Consider the following 19,200-nt stretch of genomic DNA (forward strand, 5'->3'; position numbering starts at 1 on the left):
TTTTAATTTTAACCCTTTGTATCGCCGTGGACTTCAGCACAAGAAAACATTGCACATAGATTTTCAAAGGCTTCACATTCCTCTCAGTTTTACCGACTGACACATTATAATTTCCTTGAGTCTTAAATTTTTGGTTCTTAATTCAAATGAGTTTTGCCACTCTTCTCAGGTTACTGATAAGATAATTATGTATTCTGCATCTTAGTGTGCTTTTTGGTGATAAATTCGATGATAATTGTCCCTGCCAGAGCTGCTTTAGTTACGTGCCCAGCAGCCTTTTCATTACATAAGTCATTTTCTCCCCCAAGGGTTTATAACTTTACTCCTCTAAAGTCTGCTATTGTTATTCAGTTACTAATAGAATATGCATATTGGAGAAAGGCAAAAACATATACGACTAATATTTAAACCTCATTTCCATGGAGAGTCCTTTGAGCAGAACTGTTACAAAGAACAGGAAAAAAATTCCTCCTTTCCTGCTTCAAAAAAATGAAAATTTAGTGGACCATACCTGTTGTTGGTTTGAAAAACATGGTAAAAGGAAGACTTTAGTCTATACCTGAGCGTTCTCTGTTACACACATACAAATGTGAAAGAATCAACCTGATGTTGATTGTCTTCGCAATAGTTTAATGGAGTTAGGTAGAGGACAAAGACAACTGGTGAAATGGTAAAGGATATGCTGCTCGTCAAAACAAGTCATAGTATGGACTGTCAGCATTGCACGATGAGAACATGACAGCGCTTCTGCGGAAAACAAAATCGAGCGCAGCCAGCGGAACACAGAGGAATAGATGGAGCTCCTGGCATGATGTGAGATAACGGTAGAAAATGACAGACAGCCAAGTTACAGGAATATCTGTTCATTTTATGTGACACATCTGCAATGTGTTTTTGTAGATGCTCCGCAAAAGGAGTTGCAGGTAGGGAGTCTGCAGTCATGTATGTGTTAATATCTACATTTAAGCCAGCAGATTGTGCAAAGGCATACTTCTAAACTTCACATTGGTGTTTTACCCATATTATGTAATTATTCGCAGGTGATGTATTATCAGAACAGTTATAGAATTGGGAACTAGGCAAAATTGTGTTACAGTCATTGTTTTATATGTAACGCTGCACAGTTCTTTCCTTAGAGTTTTACCTTTCTCATCTATAAAGTGAATATCAAATCTATACAGAATTGATACAAATACTATACAGAATTGCTATGCTAATTACGTATCACATAAAATATATAACTGATCTCTAGTATGTAGTACATGTTTAATAAACACTAGATCGTTGCTAGTATTTACCATCAAACTTGTAAATACTGTAGTGCTTCAGACTAAACCAAATATTTACTCTTACAAGACATGAACTTTATTTAGAAAGAAAACAGGGAAGCTATGTCTAGGTGATGTCTGCCTCAGTTCTGGGTGTGGAGGCAGAATTAACCATAGAATACCTAAGTGTTCTCCGGATCAAGGTGTCAAAGTACTTGATGTTATCTTCAGGCTATTGCAAATTATCAGCTTGTCAGATTTGTATTTATTAAAACATGAAGAACTAAAATAAGACTTAAAGGGGCTGGGGATTTAGCTCAGCGGCAAAGCGCCTGCCTAGCAAGCGCAAGGTCGTGAGTTCGGTTCCTGGTACCGGAGAAAAACCAAAATAAATAAATAAATAAATAAAATAATAATATAAATAAATAAATAAAATAAAATAAAATAAAACTTAAAGTCCCAAATAATTATTTGGAGGTCACCAGTGCTATAATCCAGGAGTTCATAGGGCAGCAAAAGACAGACATATTAACAAACACAACATCTTAAAAGATGTGGTGCTGGGATTTGATAGAAACCCTGCTGTTTTGCTCAAGGGACACTACTAGTTAAGTAAGCAAATGAAAAATGGACTAAAGTTGTAAATCATTTGAAATGATACATATTTAGTAAATTTAAAACTTACAAAATCAGGTTCACTTGATTCACATCAAGTTATTTACTTTAATTATATATCTGCCGATTGAATTACCTGGGTTTGCTTTGCATTTTTTCATAAACCATAACCACAATACAGTGTCTAGAGTCCAATCTAGCTTTTAAGAAAAGTAAGCAAGACTTTTGAGATTTGAAAAACAATTTAAGTGCTGAAAGAAATCTCAGAAGTTGTATTAATATCTTATCCATACCTAATAAATAGCAGTTTGTTAAGAAATTCACCTTTACAAAATTATTTGTGAATTTATTCATCTTTGTTTTTATAAAATTGCAACGTCCTTTCTTGACCTCTTCTACAAATTTACAGTGTTTCGCATCACATAGTTAAAATAATATACACAAGTGGTATAAATAAGCTTGAGAAGAATCACAGACTCAGTGAGTGTATAGATTAAACTTATGGGAGCAGTGATTGCTCCTATATTGGCTGTGTTTTACACCCATTCCTTGGGGACTAATTAGGTTGAGCTCCTGAAGAACTGGTTATCAATTTGTTAACTGAAGATTCCTTGTGAGAGTTTTACAATTTTCATTAGTGTGAAAGAGGACATGTTACAGTAATCATGATGGTTATTTTAAACTACTGTGTGTGCTTCATCAAATGATCATAACGGCACTGTTATAAGTAAGCCACTCAGCACAATGCATGGTACAAAGTATATTATCCAAAAATGTTAGGGATGATGATGATGATGATGGTGAGATGTCAGAGAGCCAAGAAGATGCCGCCATAGTTAAATTTATTATATTCTACATATTTTTGTTTCTTAATTTTTTTTCTGTAACATCTGTGTTGTTAGCTTGCAAAAAAGACTCTGGCAAATACATCACCACACTTTATAAACAGGTGCTTTGCATCCCAGAGACCTATCATTTTTAGGTTTCCCTAGGGACAAGAATTGTCCTAAAGAATATGATGAAATATTTGAAAACACTGACTTCTTTTAGAAAGAAAACTTCAAATATCACAGGAAGAGCCACAAGACGAAGGTTGGTAAGGGTGGGGTGGGGTGTGGAAGGAGGCTAGACTAAACTCATGGAAGTGACTTCTGCTAGATTGATTTAATTTCCTTTCATGATATAGTTCCCTGCTTTGTATATAAGATAAATATAATGAAAACCATAATCTATCAACATGGTATCAGATATTTCAAAATATTTGATTTTTTTATTATATGAGTTTTCTCTAAATAGGAAACCGAATCTCTTCATTTGTCTGATTCTCAGCATTGTTGTCTGCAGGCTGCTCTCCTTGACCTCTTCTCCCTTTGGATGCTTTGAATAGAGAAATAGATTTATTTCTCCGGCCACATCTGCAACAAAGACGTGTCTTTGTTTCTTTTATGACAGACAAGCAGTTGTACACAGCATGCTCTAAGATGTAAAGATGTTCATCTCACATTCTCCTATCATGATCTGTCATGGGTTATTTGCTCAAGCCAGACATCTGGGAACAAAACTTAGCCTTTAAACGTCCCATGCTCCTCATATCCAAATGAACCTTCCAGTCGTGTTGGTATTTCCTTATGAAAATGTTAAAGCTTTATGAAAAAAAAAGTACACAAATTTTTCTAAAGCAGCCTTTAAAATGCTTAAAATAATTAATTAAAAGGGGAAGGATTAGTAATAATATTGCTAAAGATAAATTGAATTCTACGAAGTAAACTTCACAGAAGAAAGTTACAGGTGACCTTTGATACGTGGGTGAAACTTTGGGAAAGTTCTGCCTTCACAAAAGGTGAGAGAGATTGGGCCGAGCATCCAGAGGACCAGAGGGGCAGCACTGTCAAACAATGTAGAAAGATTGGATTGCATGAAGATTCGGCATCTTCTCACCAGGGTGTCATCAGTGGCTAAGTGAACTGTATCACCAGAATTGGACAGGAGACCTAAACCAAAACAGGAAATATGAAAACAATACAGTGTACAAGAATGTAGAAAGGGGGCTTTCATGATGAAGACAAGGAAGAGACAGACCTGGTATTTGCAGAGGAAATAAGGTAAGGAGAAACTTTCCTTCCTGAAAAGCTATTTGGGGCAGTTTTTAGTCTAACCAAAGGAAGAGAAATGAGAAAGACCAGGGACAATAAAGCAAACTACAGAGGAAGGAGTGGTATTGGAATCAGGAATAGACAGAAACGTCTTATACTGGAAGTAACATTGGACACTTTTCTTCTAAGATCACAAGCAAGAGAATATGAATGCCAACATCCAAAGAAATTTGAGACAAAAGAAATAGGATGTTGAAAGAACTTTACTGCATGGCTCTTATCACAGGAAATGATGAATGAGCTTTTACACAGTTGGGCAATTTTTTACAGTAGCAATGCTGGGCTCTGCTTATAGTAATTCTAATAGAAATGGTGGCAAGTAGAGGCCTGATACTAATGTTAGAATAAATTTGAGCATGTAGACCACAAAGAAAGATGGGGTGGTTATATTTAGAGGTGAAAGAGAAGACTTGAACAACAGTTGAGACGAAAGAGCCATTAAGGAACTATACCTTCCTACTCCAATAAGAAAAAGTAGGAGTGGAAAAGGCAACAAGCAATGAAAATACAACTTAATATCTATCCTGTAGATGTGGTCTTTTGCATGGTTTTCCCTCTTGTTTATCACATGCAGCTTTCTTATCTATTTCAACCTATTTCCTTTCTAACCTTACTCTCTGACTGCTTTGACACTTCCATTTTTATCATTTGCTTTTCTATCTTTAATCCTTTGCACTTTTAAACTTTTCTAGTTCTCCTATGTGTGTATTATTTTAACTATGTGATGTGAAACACTGGTAAATTTATAGAAGAGGTAAGAAGAGATGTTGTACTTTCAGAGTAGCAAATATGACTTGGGCTAGGCAGGGGCAGAAAGCCAGGCAGGTTTGACAAATGAGCCAAGCAGGTGCTCACTACAGAACAGAACAAGGCTGGAGGATCAAGACTGCCACCACAACTACTAAGACAGTCAAACTGGGACAAAGCCCAGGGTGGAAGCCCCACTCACTCGCTGTTCATTCACCACAAGACACACAATCTCAGGTTCTTCAGAGAAGCTACAGTTACAGCCTCTCTCGGTATGAGCCAAATACCGGCAATCAGTTCATGCCTTCACTTGGCAGTGGGTCTGATTAGGAGATGGCTTTAGTTGTGTTTCTTCACTGCAAATGAAGAAGCAATGTAAGGTATCTGGAGAGAAACAGAATCCTTAAAACAGGAAGACCCTAAGGATCCCAAAGACAGGTAAGGTTGAAAAGTGAGGACTAAAACATTCTCCAGTCCATCTCTCTCATACTTGAACACACAAAAGCAATAATCCGGTGGGCTTCCCTGGGATTACTTACCAGCTTCTATCCTGGTCCTCTGTAGCTCTCAATTCCCCATATGACCCTGGGTTTACAGCCCTCTAAACTAAAAGAGGAGGGGCTGAGGATTTAGCTGGGCAGCACAGCACTTACTTGGCAAGCGAGAGGTCGTGAGTTCGATTCCTGGTACCAGAAAAAATAAACCAAAAAAACAAAAATAAATAAAAAAACTAAAAGAGGAACATGAAGATTTTCAGTCACCAAAGGGCTGTTCCTTCAGGACTGGTTCTGAATCTTATCTAGTAACTTAAGTCTTCCAAAGTTTTTCTAAGATAATTAAGAAGGCTTTTTTGTGGAAGTTCAATATATATAATTTTTCTATTTTGAAACAAAGGAAATAATGTATTTTAAAAACCAAGTGAAGATTCACTCCAGAGAATGCGATAAGTATCCTTAAATATAAAGAAAGCTCTATGAAAAAAAGATGTAATTAATGCAGACAGGAATCTAGTTTCATGTATATTCTGAATGTAAAATGGAGATGGAGTGCCCCTCAAATGTCCTTCACCTTTCTTCTTAGCCAACAGAGAAGAGAACTGTCAAGGGAACAGTCCTGCACTTCAGGACAGGACTGATCATTTACCTTTAATGCTATTGCTTTACATTTCATCTACTGTAAACTACAAACCATGTGGCTTCATCTACTTAAAACTTAATGTATGTACAAAACTAATAATAGTAGTAGTCACAGTATAACAGCAAGAAACATTTTTCTTGATCCTGTTTCAGATTTTGTTTCTGTGTCACTAAGAGAAAATCCAAACTTACAAGAATCTTACATTATTTCATTTTTATCAGCACTAATAAACTGACAGTAGTTACTTATTAGCAATGAGAAAATGGCAATGTTCATATAATAACAGCTAGAGTTATAAGAAAATTTCTGGAATTGTCATTTGTTTAAGCACATGACTGTGGTACTATGAGGTATCCACTTCAGTGTGACACAAATCATCACTGAAAAAGAGTACATGAATTGTGACCATAACATTTATACTGGACTTATCATCTCATGACATTCTTAGCTGTATAAAGAAAGATCACAAGTGCAAGAACTCAATGAAGATTAAAAGAAACAAGCCTTCAGATATATGAATCATAAATGGCAAAACTAAGTAAAAACTGTAGTGAAAGGAAATGAGTAGTAACACAAGGTATAGTAGACATTTAGGAAAACATAAGGAGCAAGGTGGAAATGTGAACAATGAGTATACACACACACACACACACACACACACAAGTGTTTAACAGGATCTCAATCTCAGGGGTCTAGAGATAATTTCTTAGAATTAACAATTCAATTGAACAACGGTGCTAGATAAAATTCCACATGTGAAAATCAAGCGTGTTTATACCTACTATCATCTTAAAAATAAAAATTGGGATATCATAAAAAATAACACTGAAAACCATCAAATAGTGCAAGAATTATGGGGTCATTGATGCTTCCAACCAAATTTCAAAGGAAGGCCTGAGAAGCCAGGCAATGTGTGACAGGTTCAACAAAGTCCCTGCCAAAGGGTCCTGAGATGACGATATATCAAGATATGGAAGTGAAGTGGGGGCTGCACTGGAGACACCCAGAAGTCAGAGACACCAAGAACCTGGAACACTGGCTGAGCAAAGACAGCTGAAGCCAGCAAGTGAAGTCAGCCCAAGAGAGATCCATCTGGGCCGCAACTGATGAGGCCATGGGAATGGGGATGCCCAAGCCCTGTAGAACTCATACATCACCACCATGTGCCCCAAATGGCACATGTGGAGGTGCAGGACTTAATGTTTGCCCTGATGAGTTTCAATCGTGCTTTGGTCTGATTCTCTTCTGGCCACATGTTCCTCCCCTCTGGAGTGGGAATGTTTAGCCTGTGCCACTGCATACTGGGAATATGTGACTTGTCTTTTATTTTACAGTGTTTCACAGGTAAGATGTCTTAAATTTCAAAGGTGGCATTGGAATTAAACTTTTAAGTAATGCTGGGAGGAACTGTTGAGATTCAGGCAAGGGATTAGCACATTTTCAGTTGTATGCAGGATAGTTGTCTCGTGTTTGGGAGAATTATTAATCTTCTATTGTGTTTATCTGGAATTTAAATATGATTTAAGGAGATGCAATTATGTGTCAAGTTGACAACAGGTGAAACTTGTGTCAGGTAATCTTAATTGTACATAGGATACACACAACTCATAAATGCACACCTGCATGGATATTCCCAAAATAAACACACTTATTAAACAAAAAAGGGATTAAGAAATAGGCCATTACTGCCACTGGAAAAGCTTTCTTCATGTCAAAGTTTGCTCAACTCCCCCCTCCACTATGCAAATTTAGGTTGTTACTCTGACACCATAGATTAGACTATTTGGTTCTCTTTATGTTAACTGAATATTTTTTATGTCTGGTTTTTTTTGTTTTTTTTTTTGTTTGTTTTTGTTTTTGTTTTTGTTTTTGTTTTTCTCCGGTACCAGGAACCGAACTCACGACCTTGCGCTTGCCAGGCAGGCGCTTTTGCCGCTGAGCTAAATCCCCAGCCCCTATGTCTGGTTTTTTGATCAAAATTAATCTTGAGAAATTCAGTTCACTGTTCTGTAGTAATTTACTGATTGCTACATGACATTCTATTGTGACTAAACTATATTTTATTGTTCTGTTTTACTATTGGTAACTATAAAGGGTGTACCATAATGTTAAATGAAATAAATCAGACCCAGAAGGTTGAATATCACATGGTTTTTCTTATATAAGAAAAATGAAATATAAATTATTCAAAGAGTAAAGGACAGAAAAGATGTTACAAAACAGAGAAGTTGTTTCCTGTTAGGTACTTTTACAAAAGTTGTTGCTGTGGATGCTTTTACATATATTTTGGTAAACATGTTGGCCATATATGATTGGAATTGTTGGGTTGTAACATATGTACTATACATATTATATATATAATAGATAGGTGACATTTCAGCTCTCCAAATACTCCAAAAGTATTTACTAAAGAGGTTTAAATAATATACACTCCATCAGGAATGAGTGAATGTCTCAGTCGCTCTATTGCTATCATCACTCCCTGTGCTATCATCTTTTACATCTGACATACGTCACATTTTATTGTGGATCTATTTTTTTCTTGTCACTAATGAGGTGGGTTTACCAATTTAAATATATTTACTGGCCATTGGGATGTCTTCCATTATAAAGTGTTTGTTCAATTCTTTCCTCATTTTTTCTGTTGTCTGTCTTTGCCTTATTAATAGACAGTATCTCTGTACTATGGGTATGAGTAACTAGTGTATTTTATTTTTTTATTTTTATTTTTATTTATTTATTTATTTTTGGTTTTTCTCCGGTACCAGGAACCGAACTCATGACCTTGCACTTGCCAGGCAGGCGCTTTTGCCGCTGAGCTAAATCCCCAGCCCCGTAACTATTTTACATTGCTTCTCTAGCTGTGTGGATTTTAGGTTCACTTTCTTGTTCTGAATTTTAATGAGATTCAATGTATTTATTTTACTTTAGAGTTTGGATGTTGCTTAAAAATTCTTTTCCTAGCACCAAATCATCAAGACACTGATCATATGCTTTCTTAATAAACTCGTGTTCACTTTTCAGTCATACTCATAATTTATCTGAAATTATTTTTCACATATGATGTATAATGCAGGAAAAGAGATTTTTTTCTCCTATATAATAGTCTATTGCCCAGCACTATTATTAAAATGATTACACTTTCCACACTCCCCTATAGCTTTATAAGTTTTGATATCTAGTAGTGGAAACTTTCCAGGTGTGTTATTTTTTAGTATTTTCCTGGATACTCTTGGCGCTTGTTTTTATATATAATCTTTAAAGTCAGTTTATTAATACCCATAAAATAACCTTCTAAGACTTTGATTGGAATTACATCAGATCTATGCATAATTTTGACTAAAGTTCACCTCTTTATAATACTGAATCTTTCAACTTGCAAACATGGTCTACTCTATTTTATTAGATTATCTTCCATAGTTAGCTGTGTTTTGTACTTTTCAGTGTTGAGTTATTAAGAATATTTTATTAGAAATTATTTATAACTACTTATATTGATCAGCTTTCCTGTTCATGGGCTAAAATACCTGATGTCCACAATTTAAGGGAGGAGAGTTTTATTTTAGCTTATGGTTTCAGAGATTTCAGTCCATGGTTGGTTAGTTCCAAGGCACACATCAGGGTGGAAAGGCATAGTAGATCAAAGCTGCTTATTCCACAGCAGTGGAGAAGTACAGCAGGTTGGAAAGAATCCCAAGAAGAAGGAGACATGGAGCAGATACAGTTCCCAACATTATGCTCTCATGAGCCACTTTCTCTCATTGGGCCTTTATTGGTGATTTGTTTCTTTTTCTTAACAGCTTTTATGATTATATTCTTGTGTTGAATTTCTGCAATCTTGACTATGATATGCCTGGCTGTAGTTTTTTGATCATGGCTAATTGGTTTCTATATGCCTGTCTTAACTGTTTTTCTCCACCGCGGAAATTTTCGGCCATGATGTCTATGAACAGTTTTTTTAAAAAAATATTGCTTGTGCTATCTCCTGCTTTTTCATTGACTCCAAACAATCTTAAGCTATTCTCTTTTTTTTTTTTTGCCTCATCTAGCTGCTTCTGGATTGATTTCTCATGGTCCCTTGCTATTTTTAAGAAATTTTTCTTTTCATAATCACTACATGCAAGCCTGTCTTCCATATTTCAGATCTTGTCCTCACATTGGCTTAATCTGCTATGGATACCTTCAATTGAACTTTTATTCTCCTGGATATTTGCTTATATCTGCCTTATGGATTCCATTTCTTTTCTATGCTGAGAGTTTATGTCTTCCATAATTTTCTTAAACTCCACTATTTCTTTGTCTGTATCTGCTCTAGTTACTAAACATGGTTTTCATTCTGGACACCATCTCTGCAGTTATCTGAGAAATTATTTCTTATTTGATTTGCTCTAGAACCTCATTCAATTCCTTTGTTGTTACCACTTCAGAGAGAACAGGTTGATTCAAATCACTCCTCTCTCACAGTGAGTGTCATCTCAGGGAGAAGGTGCCACCAACCCCTTCCTTCTTCTCTGTTGAAATTTCTCTCTTCTCTCTCTCTATGGGCTTCAGTTCATGCTTCAGCATCTGGATGGTGACTCTCAGGGAGGCTCTTTCTCTGCTGCTTACCACTCTTCCATCTTGGTGCTCCCCTCAGTGAAAAAATTTCTTGTATCTTTTTAAGAGAATCAACTTCATTTTGCTGTCCACCAATTTTACAATGTAAATAATAATGGAGATAATATAGATAACTCTTAAGAAAAATATTTGTGAAACAAGACATTTAAATCCATGTATCAAGAGGAGATTCCAAGACTGGGGATAATTGAGCAAGAAATAATCAAAACTAAATTTATTTATAAATTCAAAACCTCAAAATTAAAAAAATCTCTGGGCATTCATGAAACTAGACAGTGCCATTTTAAGAACAAACATGTTAGACTGGACTCAGACTTCCATGCAAGATATATGCCAAGAGACACTAGATCTATAAGGAAATTAAATGTGTGCTTTAAGATTTTTGTACGTCATTGAGCTATTGTTTAAGCCTGATGGCTACAGGTCTATGTTTTTAACAGACAAGAACTCAGAGTGTAATATTGTTAGTATAATTTTTTCAGGAAAAAATCTTGATAATTTGATCCCCTTTGCACTAAGTAGTGATGAACATTGAATATATTAACTATAGGACCAAGCTTAAAATCAATGAATAAAAGAAGACAGAACGAATAGAAAGAATATGCATACACACATGTGCACATGTACACATTCAGACAATGTAGATAATAAGCACGTCAATAGCACATGAGGTTATCTATATTTCCATCTCTCCCACCAACACTTGTCATTAGTGTTTTCTAATTTTAACAGAGAAATGGGGTTCAGAACATAAGAAATAATGTTCTAATTTGCACTGCTTTGATATTTAATATCTGTCCTTAAATTTGTAAGCTTCTGACATTTCCTTTTCAAGTGCTCAGTATCCATAAGTGTCTAGTGACTTAATGATAGCACACACTGCAGGCATAGAACTTTACATTCTCTTTTATTGACTCACTTTCTCTATTATTTTACAGAAATTTCCTATATATTTAAGAAATTAACTACTCATGAATTTAAGATATTATTGCAGTCTCTGTCCTTTCACCTGTTTCTTAGATATATTATCTTTATGAGCAGAAATCTTTAACAATCTTATCACATTTTTTAACCAGAGTTTACATTTTCTGTAGTTTTGTTTAAGAAGAACATATACCTACATTTTATTCTTTTGACTTTCTGCTTTTATCATCACATACTATGTGTTTGATAAATTTGGAGCCCAAATTGGTAGACAGGGGTTAAGTCCCAATTTTCACCATATACTGTGACCGTTTTTCAACAGTATTTAAGTGACTGTATTTTCCCAATGGATCTGTGAAGTATGATTATTTCCCATATTTTTATGGTTTGGATCTTAAATAGACCCCAAAAGGCTATAGACTAAAGGCTTTGTTCCCAGTCTGTGGCACTATTGAGAGGTAGTAGAATCTTTAGTAGATGGCAACTAGTGGAAAGAAATTAAATCATTGAGATATTTCTTTGCATACTGGCACAATGAATGAGCATATTTGCTCCACTACATGATTTCTGCTCTATGTTCTGTTTCTTAATGATCCCCCAAACAGTGGAAGCAAGTAACCATGGACTGAAATTTCTAAAACCATAAGCCCAACTAAATCTATCTCCCCTCAAGTTGTTTGTCTCAGGTATTTTTTCACTGTGATGAAAAGTTGACTGATGCGTACTGTATAGAAGCTGTTTTGAGTACTTTATTCTATTTCATTTTCCTTTTCATCTCTTGTGTGCAAATATCACTATACTGCTATTACTATGCCTTTGTTGCAGGTTATAATATCTGGAAGATAATACTTTGCCCTTCCAACTTACTCTTATGTTTTAAGGTTGAGTTAGTCAATCATGGGCCTTTATTTTTTGAGCATTTTGAGAAAACAAGAATTTTCATTAGAATTATGTGGAATGTTTAACTTACTTTGAAATAAAGTTGGCATTTTTGTAATAATCAAAAATCATTATATAAAGACAAATATATTGATGGAATTAAGGGCCCAGAAATAAACCCTTATGCATATAGCTGAATGATTTCTCAGAAGACTATTACCACTACTCAATCGGGAAAAGGACAGTCTCTTTAACAAGTGGTGCTTGTACCGCATTGTGTCACTAGTGTAAAACTTGAAAGAGTTAAATTAAACTCGGAGGTATGATAGACACTGTGAAATGATAGGAAACCACCGAAGAGTAAAGGGCTTCTGGGATGTGGGAAAAGAGAAGGGAAAGAAGGAGAAATTTTGTATGTATGTATATACAGGATAGATAACATGGTTGTTCTTCTATCTGCTGTTTCTATGCTGAAAGAAACTGTCAATGAGTCTTTGGTTGACCAGTATTGCATGTCTATATCTGTTTTCATGAGAAGCCACTTTGAAGATATCAATATGTAATACAACCACCATTGTTAATTCCCTACCACTTTGTTTGGAACTCTGTATTGTCTGTATTGTGCTTGTGATATGTTGTAAAATGTTGTATGTCTGTTAATGTTTCCCTCCTTTTATCCTTAAAATAAAAAAAAAAAAAAAACAAGTGGTGCTTGCAAAATGGTATATCCACATGGAAATAAAAATGAAGTCATTGTCTTACCTTACATCACACACAAAAATCAACACAAAATAGGTTAAAGACATAAATGTCAGATCTAAAACTCCTAGAAGAACATACAGGGAGAAAGCTATGTGATATTGAATTTACAATGATTTCTTAGATATGACAGCAAAAGCACAGGCAAGCTAACAAAAACAGACAAATGGGACCATATCAAATTAAAAAATATTTGTACATCAAATGATGTGACCAGCAGGATGAAAGGCAAAGTACAGAATGGAAGGAAATATTTGAAAATCATATATATGATAAGACATTAATATTCAAAATATATAAAATTCCTACAAGTTCACAATAACAAAACATGAAGTAATACCAGTTTAAAAATGGACAGAATAACTTAAATAGATATTTCTCCAAAGATGACATAGGCATTACCAACAAGCAAATTTGACCCTTTAATGTAATATAAGAATGATTTTACTACTCATACAAATACTAGAATTCTCTATTTTTAATTCCACTCAGATAATTCCATACAGACATAATTTTTAATGATCAGCCTCCTAGTCTTTTAATATATCAGTTACATACTGTTAATATCAGCTATAAGATTTTTATAGATGAGCTTAACCTCACGGATATAAATGATCTTAACCTCTTGTATAAAAATATGATTTACCATGTTTTTATTATATCCTGGATTTATGTTCTTATGGCGGTAGACTTCTGGTTTTGCCAAAGGATTGTTACTGAGAAAATATTAGAATAATGGAAAAAATGTCAAAGGGAATTTATGAAAATTGAACCACATTTATGAAAATTGAACCACTAGAATAAAAATTCTAGTCTTTATTTTATTGTTCTATGTTTACCATAGCCTAAAACTACAGCTGAACTCACACAGTCCAACTCAGATGAGCCTGACATTCTCATCTCATAAAACAAAGATGAAACAAAATTTATAGCTTTTGAAAGTTTATAGGCTCTGTCAAGTGATGTTTAGGAATGTAAATTAAGGATCCCTAGGTACCAAGATAAAGTCCTAAGAATTGAGTATATATCTCTATACACAGTGTTTACAGCTTTCACAATTTAATTCTAAAATAAACACTTACTTTAAAAAGTAAAATTATCCGAAATTCAAAATATTGAGCTAATGGATTACCCACAGTTAATATCACAGATTGCTTAACAAGATTATAATTATCTTGACTGAGATTAAAAAAGAAAACTGGATATATTGAATTATTTAACTATATCACTGAACCTTACTTTCATTCCTATGGGAAAAAAAGAAAAAAATACTATACACTCACCTTGATATTTAGAGCAAACCCTTTGCAATTAATTTGGTCTTATATCATACAAACAATAGCATCAAGCACTACTGAAACAACATTGGCCATGACTGTGTGAAATCTGTGTCCAAGTTGTTTCATTACTTAATAGGAAAAGGAGGAGCAGTTATTCCAATAGAATGTCTAGAAAGCAGCTAGAAGTATCTTGTTTTATTTCCTTTTAAGAATAAAACAATAATATATTGAAAGAACAAAAATGAGTAAACATTCTCTAAATCTTTCAGAATTTAAAGAGCAAGCCAGAATAAGTTCATGCTGAATCAGTTCATCAAATTATTTTCTTCTATGGCATTTATTTGTTATCTGAAATACTATATATTTTTTCTGTTTATTTGTCTATTTTGTTTCATCTGCTAAAAGTTAGCCAGTGTTTAATGAGGGTAGGAGCTATCTTGACTTTTCTGTGTGAACATATAGTTGCCACCTAGTAAGTATTCATTGAATGAACGAGTAAAACTGTTCTTTCAGTTTCCTCAGTTTGATAAAGGACATTTTTTACTTATAAGTATCTGATTTAACCTCTTTTCACTATGGGTAAGAAAAAGCAGTATGGGTCCTGGGATGGTCTGGATGGCGGGAGGAGCCTGAGTTCACTCTGTTCCCTCCTCAACTGCCTCAGGGAGCGTGGCTGGCAAGAGCAGTGTAAGTTTGCACTCCTCCCTTCCTCCTTTGCACCTGGGTGGTGAGGCTGGTGAGAGGAGTGTGAGTTCTCCTCCCTTCCTCCACTGAACCTGGATGGCCTAGTCTACTGAGAGGAGTATGAGTCCGGCTCTTCCCTTCTTCCACTGCCCTGGACCAGGCAGCTGGTGAGAGAAGTCTGAGATCTGCCCACTCTCCCTCCGCTGGCAGCAGGACTCAAGGCCTGGAGACCTTCAGGAATGCCAGTGACCCAGGAGGACCCTGGCTAAGGCACACATGACGGACAGGCAGAACTAGTGGCATGTGCAACAGTAACTATATGAGGCAAAAAGTGATGTTAGGAGAACCAGTGTTGTGCTTAGGGACAAAGACACGAGGACTAGAAGTGGGTGGGTAGGGCTGCCCCCTTCTCTTTTCTTGTATTTTTTCCTTTTATTCTTTTGTCTTTGCTTTTTATTTTCTAAATGACTGGGGAAAACTTCAGCCACAATAAACTAATCCCAACTCCCAAGTCCAGAGGCAAAGATCAGACCCAAACCCAGCAAAAATTCACCTGCAATCTTGGCCAGAGTACACATTTCTGGGATCTGACCTGGACCTACCACAGAACTGTAGACACTAGAGGACTTTCACTACATTCCTTTTTCTCTCTCTGATTGGTTTCCCTCTTCACTTTCTGGGTCACTTCAAAATTCCTAGGCCTTCTCCTCCAATCTTTCCCTCCTGTGTCCTACAATAACCCAACACTGGGTGATCATCCTGTGCCCTCCAATCTTGCTCCTACTATATTTAACTTCATTAATCTCTCCAACCTATCCCCATGCTCTTTACCCCCCTCCCAATAGGGTAAAATCACTCTAAGTGGAAAAATCATAGCATACAAGTTCCTGACATAAATTGGATAGTATTATATTTATGTAAACCTTCCTTCTACAATTATAGGTATCAGGCTGAAAGTTACCACAGTTTGTCAGTAGCCAGGCTATACTTGAGTCTATTGTTATTGCCAACTGAACTACTTCAACCAGGATGTCATGCATGCTATAACCAATTTCCCCCAATGTATGGCACTGTAATTGTAAGAGGTCATAACCATCAGCATAGCCCAGTGCCAAAGGATGGGCCCTAAGTCAAATAGCTAGCAACTCCTCAGTCTTAATATATTAGGATGGTATGTTTCTGGGATAGACATAAAGACCAAGAACCTCATCTATCTAGCAAACATCCAGAGAAACAGACACCTCCTAGGAAAGAATGGAAACTAGTAATAAGGCTATCTAACAAAAGAAATCTACAAGCATAAAAAACAGAAAACAAAATAAATGGAAAACGACAAGATGAAGAAGCAGAATGGATCAAGAAGCAAGATCCAGCAATATGCTGCATTAAAGAAACACAGGTAACCCAAAAAGAAATTCATAGACTAAAAGTGAAAGGATGGAAAACAATACTCCATATCACAGCAGCCCAGAAAAAAGCAGGAGTAGCTAATATATATGCAGACAATGCTAACTTTAAGCCACAACTGATCAAAAAAGCTGAAGAAACACTACATACTTGTTAAGGGAGAACTCCGAGAAGAAGAGATAAAATCATAAAAATTTATGCACCAAACACAGTTTATCCAACTATATGAAACAAATATTAACACACATAAAAAACTAATGAAACACTAACACAATTGTAGTGGTAAACCTTAATATACCACATTCACAAATAGATAAGTCAATGAGAGAAAAAATCAACAAAGAAATATTAGAATGAAATCAAACCTGTGAACAAACGGATTGGTAAATATCTACAGAGTGTTCCACCCCAAAGCATCAGAATACACATTATTCTCAGCTGCATATGGGACATTCTCTAAAATAGACCACATATTAGCTGACAAAACATGTTTAAGTAAATGTAGAGGAACTGAATTTATCTCATGCATACTATCTGACCATAATGCAATGAAACTGGAAATCAACAATACAGAAAATCACAAAACTACAATGAAAATTAAACAATGCCCTTCTGAACAACCAATGGGTCACACAGGAAATTTAAGACAAAATTAAACAGTATATGCAATTAAATGATAATGCTGATATAACATACCAAAACTTATGGGATCCAGTGAAAGCAATCTTATGAGGGAAATTTATAGAGATGAACTCACATAACAGGAAAACAGAATGAGCTCAAATAAACAGCCCAGTACTGAACTTCAACCTTCTAGAAAAAGAAGAACAAATCAAACCCAAAGCACAGATGAGCAGGAAATTATAAAGATAAGAGTAGAAATTAATGCAATAGAGACTAAGAAAAGAATATATATCTAATATATATCTAAGAATCAAACAGTTGGTTCTTTGAAAGAACAAAAAAATTCATAAACAATTAGCCAACTTCATAAAAAAGAGGCAAGAAAAAAACACAACTTCAAGCAATTAGGAGTGAAAAGGGGGAAGTCACAATAGATCCCACAGAAATCCAGGAGATCATAATACCTACTATGAGAACCTATATTCTAAAAAGATGGAAAACACAGAAGAAGTGGACATATACTTAGACACAAATTGCCCAAATTAAATCAAGAAGATATAAAAATTTTAAATAAGTTGGTATCAGCCAGTGAAATTGGCTGAAAATGTAATTAATAATTCACTAACAAACAAAAGCCCGGGCTCTGATGGATTCACTGTTGAATTACACAAAAATTTAGAGAAGAACTAATGCAACTAATGCTGAAACTCTTTACAGAAATTGAAAGGGAGGCAGTACTTTTGGAATCATTCCTGGAAGCAAGTGTTATCCTGATTTCAAAATGAGAGAACAATGCAACCAAAAAAGAAAACTACAGGCCAATCTCCCTAATGAACATAGATGCAAATATACTCAACATGATACTGGCAAATAGAGTACAGCAAATCATCAAGAAGATTATACATCATAACCAAGTAGGATTCATCCTAGGGATGCCAGTATGGTTCATCATATTCAAATCAATAAATGTAATACAGGGGGCTGGGGATTTAGCTCAGCGGCAAAAGCGCCTGCCTGGCAAGCGCAAGGTCGTGAGTTCGGTTCCCGGTACCGGAGAAAAACCAATAAATAAATAAATAAATAAATAAATGTAATACACCACAGTAACAGAACCAAAGATAAAAATCACATGATCATCTCAACAGATGCAGAAAAAGCATTTTAAAAAGTCCAACACCCATTCATGATAAAAACGCTACAGAAAAATGATATATATAGTCTTTACCTCAATCTTATAAAAACCATCTATGACAAACTAACTGCTAACATCATATTAAGTGAAAGCTTTCAAAAGCTGAAAGTGTTCACTCTAAAATCGGGAGTAAGATAAGGATGTCCATCATCCCCACTCTTATTCAATATAGTTCTGGAAACATTAACCAGAGCAATTAGACAAGAGGAAAAAGTGAAAGGAATAAAGATAGGAAAAGAAGAAGTTAAATTCTCATTATTTGCAGATGACATGATACTATACATAGAAGACTCCAAAAACTCCACCAAAAAATTTATAGATCTAATATTCAAATTTAACAGTGTAGTGGGGTACAAAGTCAACACTCTAAAATCAGTAGTATTCCTGTACACAAGCAACAAACTTACAGAGAGTGAGAAATTAGGGAAAGCACACCCTTCACAATAGCATCTAAAAAAAATGAAATACTTAAGACTCAATTTAACAAAGGAGGGGCTGGGGATTTAGCTCAGTGGCAAAAGCGCCTGCCTGGCAAGCGCAAGGTCGTGAGTTCGGTTCCTGGTACCGGAGAAAAACCAAAAAAAACAAAAACAAAAAACAAAAAACAATTTAACAAAGGATATAAAAGATCTGTACAGTGAAAATTACAGTATCCTAAAAAAGGAGATCGAACAGTATATCAAAAAATGGAGAGATATTCCTTGCTCTTCGATAGGAAGAACTAACATAGTGAAAATGGCCATACTCCAAAAACTGCTCTAAAGATTTAATGCAATTCCAGTTAAAGCATCATTAGCATACTTCACAGATCTAGAGAAAACACTCTTAAAATTCATTTGGAACCAGAAGAGAACTAGAAGAGCAAAAGCACTGCTGGGCAACAAGGACAAGTCAGAGGGCATCACAATTGCAGA

This window comes from Chinchilla lanigera, unplaced genomic scaffold, assembly GCF_000276665.1.
Source record: "Chinchilla lanigera isolate Chin_1 unplaced genomic scaffold, ChiLan1.0 scaffold00031, whole genome shotgun sequence".
Classification (NCBI taxonomy): Eukaryota; Metazoa; Chordata; class Mammalia; order Rodentia; family Chinchillidae; genus Chinchilla; species Chinchilla lanigera.